Raw genomic sequence first — 12,216 nt, 5'->3', positions numbered from 1 at the left:
GCTACGGAGCGATCTTGATGCATAAAGTCGAAGGTAAAAATAGAGTAATCGAGTACTACAGCAAAAGAACTACCCCCGCGGAATCTAGATATCATTCCTACGAACTAGAAACGTTAGCAGTCGTAAACGCCATCAAGCATTTCCGTCACTACCTACACGGACGAGAATTTCTTGTTGTTACGGATTGCAATTCGCTGAAAGCGTCAAGTAACAAAGCGCATTTGAACGACAGAGTCCACAGGTGGTGGGCTTACTTGCAGACTTTCACCTTCGACATTATGTACCGAGAAGGGAAGAGGATGTCCCACGTAGATTTCTTCTCGCGAAATCCCGTAGACTTAGGCCACCGTAAAATTGATAAAATTGCGGAGAAAGAAATCAACTTGGCCGAAATATCGGAAGACTGGCTACTGGCCGAACAGCGTCGCGACCCGCAAATTATAGAAACTACCCGCAAACTAGGAAACGACGAGCTCGCGGAAGATATCGCGAATACCTATGAGTTGCGCTCAGGTATCCTCTATCGCAAAGTGCAGCGGAGGGGTAGAACCCTCTGCTTGCCCATTGTCCCGAGAGGCTTTAGATGGTCCGTTATCAACCATGTGCATCAGTCGATTATGCACTTGGGTTGGGATAAGACGCTCGAGAAGCTGTACGAGTATTACTGGTTCGAAGGAATGGCGAAGTACGTTCGCAAATTCGTAGAGAACTGTCATGCCTGTAGAGTTTCGAAGGCAAGCTCGGGTAAGATCCAGGCCGAGCTACATCCTATACCTAAGACCAGCATACCTTGGCATACGGTCCACATGGACATAACGGGCAAGCTAAGCGGTAAAAAGGATTCCAAGGAATATGTCATTGTTTTGGTCGATGCTTTCACGAAGTTTGTACACTTACATCATACCCGTAAGATAGACTCCTTTAACACCATCGAAGCTCTCAAGTCCGCTATATTTTTATTCGGCAGTCCCTGCCGGATAATAGCAGATCAGGGTAGATGTTTTACGGGCAAGGAATTTCAGGAGTTCTGTGGAAACAAACAAATTAAAGTCCACTTGATAGCGACCGGTGCTAGTAGAGCCAATGGGCAGGTAGAGCGTGTTATGAGTACGTTGAAAAATATGTTCACGGTAGTAGAGACGACCGGTCGATCATGGCAAGACGCGGTTGGGGAGATACAATTGGCCCTGAATTGCACCACCAACCGCGTGACTAAAGCGAGCCCACTGGAACTACTAATCGGTAGGACAGCAAGACCGTACGACTTGTTGCTACCTGATAGCGTTGAAGAAAGAGAAATAGATATCTCCGATGTAAGACAACAGGCGACAAAAAATATAGCAAGTAGCGCCAAACACGACAAAGAAAGATTCGATAACACCAAAGCTAAAGTGGTTAGGTTTAATGTCGGTGATTTCGTATTGCGCAAAATCGAGGAAAGAAACCAAACCAAGTTAGATCCAAAGTTTAGGGGCCCATTCGTAATAGCAGAGATTTTGGAAGGGGATAGATATACTTTAAAGACATTAGATGGCAAACGATCGTATAAATACAGTCATGACAGATTAAGAAAAATGCCAAATAGTTGCGTTCCTGCTGAGTTGGACGTCTGTAGTGATGACAATGGCAGTGACAATGACGATATGACTACACCGATCTCAGAGGATCATTAACACTATGACTATGACATTTAACACAATGTTTCCACACACAAGCCTAGTGCGACCACACACTAGCATTCGATATTTCCACACAAGCCTAGTGCGAATACACACTAGCATTCGGCATTCCCACATAAGCCTAGTGATACCACACACTAGCATTCAGTGTCTCCATACACGCCTATTACATCAATGCACTCGTGTTCAGTGTCCCCATACACTGCACTCGCATTCAGTGTCTTCATACACACCTATTACGTCAATGCACCCGCACTCAGTGTCTCCACACACGCCCAGTGCGGTAATATGATCCAACAAACTGAGACTCGTCCGTGTACAAAATCGAAAGTGATCTGTCATGTCATTACGGTCTGACCGATAACTCACAAGATGCAACTGGCGCTTTGAATACCAATCATAATGCTACTGACTTTTGTGTGTTTTTTTTTCTTCCCTACTTTATCATTAAACATCCAATCGAAATTTTTGTTGTTAACCTGGGCCCTTGACCTATTTGGACAGTTAGTTAAGCCATAAAGAAACTAGTACAATATAATTTAGCTAAACTATAAAGGAACAAAATACTAGTCATATCAAGTTTAACATTAGGAAAACTCAATATTTTAGATCCACCCGAGGACGTGTGATAGTCAGAATGGCCGTGTCGGAGATGAAAGAACACCGGAGCCTCCCCTTTGGAGCGGTGGGAGGACCCCCTTAGCGCTGTAACCCAGATTTCATCATAGCCGCACTAAGAAACTGTTGTAATTCGATCCGACTGTACTTATTCGAAATTTATGATAGTGAGCTCGGGCTCGAGGTGACAACCGGTCTCCGAACGTAGTCGCGGTAAAGGGATGAACGTTTTACCTAACAGAGGCATGAAGTAACTCTATAGCTTTCCTTAAAAGAAATACTTGGGACGGGGCACGACGGTAAACATTTCAACGATTTCTGTCCCGTGGCTCGCCACACGCAGGCTTTGTCCTTCGGGTAAGACGATTGCCAGATGCCAACGCATCTTCACAGTATATGTTTAGCTGGGCGAGGACCCGCTACGAATATTAAATTTCAATTACACAAAGTCTCTCAAATAGACAAATGGCCCGTGCCCCAACTACGGGAAAATAAGAGAAATCTATCCTTCCACGAACGACGCTTCTCGCTAGCAACTTTCCCCAAGGACAGCTAATATCTTTCTCTAACCACCAACATGGAAATTGACCAATTAACAGCAACGTCAATTTCCCTCACCCTTCGAGCGAAGACTTTTCTCCGCGAATCCGATGATCTCGTGCCCTTAGGCACACCCATCATAGTTTTCTTCGACAGCATCACCGCGACGGAGAGACACTCTCTAGTGCGATCTCATCAGTAATCGACCTGTCTTTCGTATACGAAATAATTGCCCCCGTGCTCTAACATATAGTGTAACTTAGACGCAAACGAAGGGTAAAGTCCAGTATCCGTTGACCGCGGAAACGTTGCCGGAGCCGAGACCATTGTCATCGTGCCGCGAATATCGAAACCTTGCGATTATCTATCGACGCTGTAAATCTCTCTAATTTGTGTCAATAAACTCAATCATTGTTACACCGCACCTATGGCTAATTCCAACGAAGATACACCGAACACCCCAACCCACAATCCTGACGTGCATCCGACAAATAAAACGTATCATCGCTGTAATTGCAGATTTGTCGTCGATTAGGTGCGAGATATACTCCTCATTGGCTGCCAAATACAGCGCACTTCAGCTGGCTCGAGCTACTATATCATCTCTGGTCCTTGACATATCAAGCGTAATTGTAGTTTTGCATATTCAGGTTAAAATATTCAAATGAATGTATCTCCGTTTCTATACCGCAAATGGCTACAATGCGATGCCCGTTATATTTCATATCCCATGTCATAACCAGCGCACATCAGCAAGTTTGCGGTCAACTTTGGTCTCTGTCAAACACAGCGTAATTGCTGCTGCGCATATTCAGGCTTACATATTCACAAAAACGTATCTCCGCTTCTATTGCATATATTTCGACTATAAATAGCGCGTTACACTTCATATTTGCACTCAGATACACCGCACATTAGCTGATTACAGCTATATCAGATCTGGTCCTTGAAACATCCATCGCAATTGTAGTATTGCGTTTGCAGTCGTAAATATTCAAATCATGGTATGTCCGTTTCTACGGAACATTTTCGGAAAATTCGATGCGCGTTATATGTCACATTTGCTGTCATGTGCACTGCATGTCAGCTGGTTTGCGCTATGTCAACTCTGGTCCCTGTCAAATCCAGCGTAATTGTAGTTTTGCATATTCAGGTTAAAATATTCAAATGAATGTATCTCCGTTTCTATTGCACATATGGCTACAATTCGATGTCCGTTACATTTCACATCTGATGTCACATGCAGCACACATCAGCAGGTTTGTACTATGTCAACTCCGGGCTCTGTCAAATCCAGCGAAATTGCTGTTTTGCATATTCATGCTTAACTATTCAAATCACCGTATAGCCGTTTGCATTGCAAATATGCCGACAGCACGAAGCGCGTTATACTCCATATTCGCTGCCAAATACAGTGCATATTACCTGGTTTGAGTTATGTAACGTGTGGACGCAGCCAACCTCAGCGCATTTGCAGTTTTGCATATTCAGGCTTAAATATTCAAGTCAACATATTGTAGTATCGTGAGGAAAAAACCTCATTAGAAATCGATCAAAACAATGTCGTCTGTCCTTCGGTTGTTACTTTACATCGGGGAGAAAGCCTATGTGACTAAAGTCACCTTGTACTTGCTGAGCGTTAACAGAATGGAGTTAGAGAGTTGGAAAAACTAACGCTAATGGTAGGGGACGATTTAACTTTAAAGATTGGATGATCGATAAGCGTTGAACGGTTGATCGAGAAATAAGAGTGAGTCGAGAGGTCAGAGTTAATCGAGGAGTCGAAGAGTAGATTTGTTAGCGCTGTCGAGTTGCGAGAGTTGTTAGCGTTGTTGAGAGTGGAGTTGTTAGCGTTGTCGAGTTGTGAGAGGTGTCAGCGTTGCTGAGAGTAGAGTTGTTAGCGCTTTCCATTTTCAGGATTAAATATTCAAATCAAGCTATTTCCGATTCCGTTGCAGATATGTCCACAATTCCAGTTAGCGTCGTACTGCCAAATGTATTACTCATCAGCCGGTTTGCGCTATGTCGATTCTGACCATTGTTAAATCCAGCGCAATTGCAATTGTGGATACTCATGCACGAATAATCAAATCAACGTATCTCCGTTTTTGTGGCAAATATGTCGAGAATTCGATGTGACTTGTACCCCACATTTCTTGCCAAATGCAGCGCACACCAGCCTGTTTCCGTTATGTCCTCTCTGGTTTCAGTCAAAGCCGGCATGATTGTAGTTTCGCATATTCATGCCTAAATGTTCAAATAAACCTATACGGCACATATCTGCCAGTTTGCGCAATGTCAATTCTGGACCGTGTCAAATCCAGCGTATTTGCAGTTTTGCATACTCAGTCTAAAATATTGAAATCCACGTATCTCCGCCTCAAGAGCTCAAATGACGACCATTCGATGCGCATAATACTGCACATATGCTGACAAATCAGCCGGTTTGTGCCACGTCAACTCTGGACCCGATCAAATTCTGTGTAATTGCAAATTTGCATATTCAGGCTTAAATATTCAAATGAAGGTATCTTCGTTCCTATTACAGATATGTCGACAATACTATGCAAGTTGTATTCCACATTTACTACCAAATACAGCGCGCATCATCCGGGATGCGACTTTTCAACTGTGAACGCTGTAAAAGCCAATGTAATTGCGGATTTGCATGTTAAGGCTGAATTACTCGTTAGAACGTAGCCGCACTGGTATTGGATATATGTCGAAAATGCTATGCGCGGTAGCTCCACATTTGCTGCCAAATAGAGCGCACATCAGTGGGCTGGCGCTATGTTAACTCTGAACCGTGTGAAATCCAGCGAAATTGCAGTTTTGCATATTCAGGCTTAAATATTCAAATCTACGTATTTCTGTTTCTGATGCAGATATGACGATGAATTTATGTGTGTTATACTCCACATTGGCTCCCAAATTTAGCACACATCGGAGGGTTTGTGCTATGTCATCTGTGTATCCTGTGAAATCCAATGTAATTGCAGTTTTGCTTACATAGGCTGAATCCTCCATTAGAAAACATTGCGCTGTTATTAGCTGTATACATATTATGTATGTCGGAAATACGATACACGCTACACTCCACATTTGCTGCCAGATACAGTGAACACAATCCGGTTTGAGCTATGCAAAATCTAGACCTAGCCAGATCCAGCGTATTTTCAGTTTTGTATATTCAGTATTATGCATTCAAACCAACGTATCTCCGCATCTGTTGCTGATATGCCGACAATTCGATACGCGTTATACTCCACATTTGCTGCCGAATACAGGGCACATTAACTGGTTTGCGCTGTGTCAACTCTGGACCTTGTACATGCAGCGTAATTGCTGTTTTACATATTCGGTCTCAGATATTTGAATCAACTTTTCTGCTCTTTTATAGCACACATGCTGAGAACTCGATGCATCTTATACTCCACAGTTGCTGCCAAATACAGCCCACTTCAGCTGCTTTGAGCTATGTCATCTCTGGTCTCCGATAAATCCAATGTAGTTTCAGCTTTGCATATTCAGGCTGAAATATTCTAATCAACGTATCTCCGCTTCCGTTGCAGGTATGTCGACAACGTAAAGCGTGTTATACGCCAAAATTGTTGCCAAGCACTGCACACATCAGCCGCTTTGGGCTATGTCGATTCTGGACCCTGTGAAGTGCAGCGTAATTGTAGTTTTGCATACTCAGGAATAAACGTTCAGATCAATGTGTCTCCGCCTCTATAGCATATGTGCCGACATCCACTCCATATTTGCTGCCAAATACAGCGCACATTAGTGGCGCTGGCGCTATGTCAGCTCTGGCCCGTGTCAAACCCGCGTAATTGCAGTTTTGCAAATTTGTGCATAAATATTCAAATCAACGTATCTACGATTCTGTTACAGATATGCCGACAATACGAATCAGGTTATACTTTACATTTGCTGCCAGTACAGTGCACATCATTCGATTTAAACTATGTCACCTCCGATCACCGACAAATCCAGCGTAGTTGCAGTTTTTCATATACATTATTATATATTCAAATCCACGCATCTCCGTTACTGTTTGAAATGTGTCGACAATACGATTTGCCTTGTATTCCACATTTCTTGCAAATTAAACCAATATCATCCAATTAGCGCTATGTCCACTTTGGTCCGGTCAAACCCAACGCAACTGCAGTTTTGCATTATCAAATCTAAATAATCAAATCAACTAATCTCCGTTTCGATTCCAGATATGTGGAAAATTCGATGCGCTTTATACTCCGTAGTTGCTACTAAATACAGCTCACATCATCTGGTTTGCGCTATGTCAAATCCGGCTGTACCTTACTTTATTATTTTAAGTAAATTGGACGACTACGACGACAAACGATAACCTCAAATAAGTCTGACGGTCAAACTTCCCATATACCCTGTCCTCTCCATATTTCATTATAAAAGACCTGAGTCAAATATTGATGTTGGGAAGTAATGGATTGTAGACTAAGGTACTGCAACTTATTCTATTATGGGAGCAGCTGCCACAAGCAGTTATCTAATCATACTAAATAAAGACAAATTGTGTCGACTAAATATTTGTTATACAAATAGTATTGTCTTTTGGTAACGGGTGCTTTCCTCGGATACAATTCCACACAGTAGCCGGGCCCCCTAGGACTATAGGGGTTGAGATTACGCCCAACCATCGCACAAGGCACCCAATACCTTGCTCACTGGATCAGCTTAGCCTGCAGGAGCTGTCGCTCGTATCAGGTCGAACGGGGCACATTCTAAGCCGTCCCGTCTCACCAGTACGGTTTCGGAGCAGGTGGGACGCTGCTCACCCGCCGAAGGCCATTCGGTGGAGTCTCCACCTTAAATCGGCCCTCTTGCCAGCATCTTGGCCTCCGGGCTGTAACTCGACCGCCAGTGGTACCAACCTAGTCGTTGGTGGGACTATCGTATGGATGTGCGGCCACCTGACTGTCGGCCAGCGACCTGCTAACCGAGCTCGGCAGTTCCAGATGGGACTCACGTAAGCGGGGGCCTCAAGGTACTTTTGTACCCGGGAGCTTATCCCGGCGGTCCCATCCTTGGCATCATTATCGTGGGTGCGCTACTGCCCAAGGCCACGTAGAGAGGATGTAATAGTAATTAAACGCCTTACACCCCCGACGACCTTCCCTGCGGAGTACATAGGGACTCACGTAAGCGGGACGCTTGTCCCGACGGTCTCCCTGGCTTCGGGAAAGTGGGATTGCCAGCCCTCATAGGCTCACATAAGCGAGCCCTCCCTGCGTGAAATATTTGTTATACAATTATAAAATATGCTATGCAATCGTATCGTACAGTTTAACGTCATCATTCTTTCTTATAACCATTCAGTTATTATATGAAATGCCGCATATGATTTGAAAAAGTATATTTCATCTCAAATAGTATTGCAATTAAACCACTCAGAAGACCATCTTATTAATTATATTTTCCGGTATTGCCTCTGTAGTTGTCGTGTGTGAAGAGGACGAAGGTCATGTGGACTAATAACGGAGTCTTTGTTGTTGTAACCGTCAGATGTATTTGAGTTAAGGCTACCAATACTAGCCGCGGGGGGGGGGGGGGGTTTGAAAGAATTCGTATTTGCCTACCTGACGACAATAGCTGGTTGCGGTGACATTGTTTTTACATTAATTGTAGCTGAGCGGTCTAGGTACTTCAAGGCGACAACGACGTAATTTGCTTTGTCCTATGACTCATGTACCGCTACACTTCTATTTCTATAGAAATATAATGCTAAATACTGCAATATATACCACAAGTATTTCATATTTGAAATAACAGTCAAATTAACGGAATTAATCTGTTTGACATCTATACGGTTCAAGTCTTGTACGAATATATGTACAGCCTGTAGTTTTAATATTCTAAGCGCGTATTGTATGTCGGACACTTATCTTTAATAAGTTTTGCAAATCTGTTTATAGTAAGTGATGAATCATTAGGCCAATGACAAATAAGGCGACCTTTAAAAGATTTAACGAAACTTGCCTCTGCTGAACTTAGTCTATGAAGGTCGAATAGCTTCTCGTTTGTTTTTCAATTAAAGACATACTTTATGGAATGTGTTTTACTGACATACCGATTCCCAGGATTTCCGGTGCTTCTTAAAAATATTACACTCTGTTGTATGAAATATAATTTGTCCTTATTATAACCATTAACATCTAATGTCTTTTCTGGAAGTTCGTATACTAAGGCATCGGAATTATTTTTCATTTTACGCTGCGTTACTCGCGACTTTTCACAGATATATGTACCAACTGGAAGTAGTTCTTTGGCACGTATTCGGGTATAGTTATTTCCTGCTGGTTTCCACAAAGCTTCACAGAACAACGTCGCTTCCTCGTTCCTTTAAAGAACAGTCATACATTAGTATCACATGAACGTACTCCTTGAAAAAACATTTCATTACTGGAAATCTAAAAGTTTATTGTTGATCTCAATAAGAGTCACTTGCTTACCTGCTCCTCAAATATTTTTTGCTAATGTCCACTTCTCCTAAGTACAATGCATCTATAATATGCACTGCAAGTACTTTTTGCTGATATATAAACTCCTTAGTCATTTCATATACAACCTCTGCGTTTACAAGTGTATTTGGTGGTAATTCTATGCCAATGTCATCGACACTAACCCAAGAATTCTTTGTACATGTATATACGTTGCTCCTTCCCACGCCCATATAAAATGTAGCGTGCTTCTTATCATCATCAGACCTTGGATTTGTACCACATGGCATACAAAACCAGTCATATAGTGATAAAAATGCATTTTCAATGTTAAATTCCATCAATTGTGCTGGATTAATAGTAAGAAATGAAGTACCTTTCAAAAGAGTATTCAATTTGTCTTTGGTTTCATGTGTCTTGGGATTGTCCTAGTTTCATCTGGAAGTTTCCAGTACTCTAGATATTGCTTGCGCATATCAGCTTGTTTTGTCTCAACAAGAGTATTATCCGCATAAAATGCTGCAATTTTACACAGGTCGATTATTTGTTTTCCGGCCAAATCTTTGTCAGAAGCACGTAGATATTGAACAAATTGTTTCTCTCTTTTTAATTCATTATATGATACTAGTTGTAAAACGTCGTCATTTACACCACCTTTTAAAAGCAGACGATTAACATGCTTCAGATATTCAACAACATCTTGTACCCCAGATCGTTTCTTCTTACATATTAAGTAACGTTCTGAATTTCCTGGTCTAGAAGAGTTTGGTTTAAAAATAAAAACTTCTTCAAAGCAGCGATACATTAAATAAACTATACCAGCACTAAAGGGTGTAAAAAGGTTGAATAATTAAGTCACAAAATCACCACCCTCTCTTTCAGCCATCAATGCTATTAAACATCGACAAAGGTACAGTTGTTTTGAAAGAATTTCTTGTACATTTTCTTGTCGTTCTACTGAGAATCCTCAATCAGACATCACAAAATGTACTCCTTTGCCATGGGTATGCTGCATTACAGGATTTGTAAATGCCTCTTCATTATCTGGGTCAAAGACATCACCACTTTCCTTTGGTCCGTAGTATGGATGAAATGTTTCACAGAACCCGCATAAAAGTCTACTAATTTGAAATCATGTTCATTTTCTAAAGTAAGAGCAAATCCTTTAGCACGTCATTTCTTTCGCCATCGAACATGTTCACTAAAACCTCCTGCTCCAGCACATACTTCACTTGAACATCTGCGAATTTTTTGTCGTTTACTATGATTATAAGTATCTCTTTCACAGTTCTTCCTTTTTGTCCTAGTTTCCAATTCTTCTTGCATGGTATGTTGATGCATCAGTCGCATAACAATTCTGCTAGGAACATGATACATTTACACTGTACATGTGAATGTGTGTATAAGCGTCAGAGGACGTCAGGCCTTAGTTGGGACAAAAGACAAGAGTCAGTCGTTAGAAGTATCTGGAAGAGTCTGTTGACAACAAGCGTGCGTGCGAGTAGGGTTTCGAGGTCTTTAGAGTATAAGATATATGTATAACTGTTGTGTAATAAATAAAGGGAATTATTTGTATTTCCGAATCCATTCTATATCTTTACATGGTAGCAGAGCGTGGTTCATAGTTTTGCCACTTATTTTAGTGCATGGTTTTCAATATTGCCAGTTAGATCGAGTGAGTCTTCAGTAAGGAAAGAAATGTTCAAATGTTACAAAGAGGAAAAATACACTTCGAGCACGTAGGAACGCTTGAGTAAGAGATAAGGAATCATTTAAAATGGAGAGATTGGAAATCATGATACCTATTTTCGATGGATATTTACGGTATGTGGAAGCAAAGAATAACGATGTTTCTCAAGTATAGAGAATGCGAGGTTGTCACAATCAGGGTGAAGACAGAAACAGACAGTGAAAACTGGGACAAAAAGGATCCGAAGGCAATAAATATAATTTATAGTGCCATTACAAACAGACCATTGGAATATATTAGAGAAGAAAAAACGGCGTATGAGATAGTAAAAAAGTTTGATGAAATGTACTTGAAAGTGTCGACGGCACTACAGGTTGTATGCAGAAGGAGATTGGAAAACATAAAACTTGAGAACTACAGTGATTCAGCATCGTTCTTTAGCGATTTCGAAAAATTAATAAACGAATTAAAATGTGCGGGTGCACAAGTGAGTGAGAGGGAAAAACTAACGTACATGCTGAATACGTTACCCGAAGGATACAGCTACATAGCGGATATAATAGATGCACTAAAAGCCGAAAATCAAACGGTAGCGTATGTAAGAAATAAAATTGAAATAGCGGAGAAGAAAAATAAGTCCAATCGAGGAGAAATGCAAACCAACGCCTTTTCTGCAAAAAAGGAAGGATGCTTCAGATGTGGAGGAGTAGGACATTTTGCGATAGAGTGTCAAAATGGCGTCGAAGCGGGAAGCAGTAACAGTTTTTGGCGTGGGTCAACACGTGGTCGCAGCAGTGGAAGAGGAAACAAAGGAAATACGAGCAGGGGACATGGAAATTTCCATCGTCAGTCAACAACCGGCACGAGCGAGTGTCACGACCGGCATACTTCAAATCCGATGGACCGATGATGGAGATAGAGATGTGGCGGCCTTGGCGACAATGTATATCGCCGAACTGCCTAATGAGTCATCTGTATCCTAACGGTCCTTCCACCGAATGTCCTAGAAGTGTGAGAACGGTCACGTACGCCTACAGGGTAGTGGGGATATTGAGGGATGACAAACAAAGAAGAAACAGATGTTACCGAAAGTCAAATTGTAAGAGCTTCAGTCTTGGAAAGTCACGGCTGGAGCTCAGAACAAAGTCGCAATCAGTGTAAATTCAGAATACAAGAAATAAATTCTCTTGTTTTTTTTGTTACC

Source organism: Bombus terrestris, unplaced genomic scaffold, assembly GCF_910591885.1.
Source record: "Bombus terrestris unplaced genomic scaffold, iyBomTerr1.2, whole genome shotgun sequence".
Taxonomy (NCBI): domain Eukaryota; kingdom Metazoa; phylum Arthropoda; class Insecta; order Hymenoptera; family Apidae; genus Bombus; species Bombus terrestris.
This window is presented reverse-complemented; position numbering follows the sequence as displayed.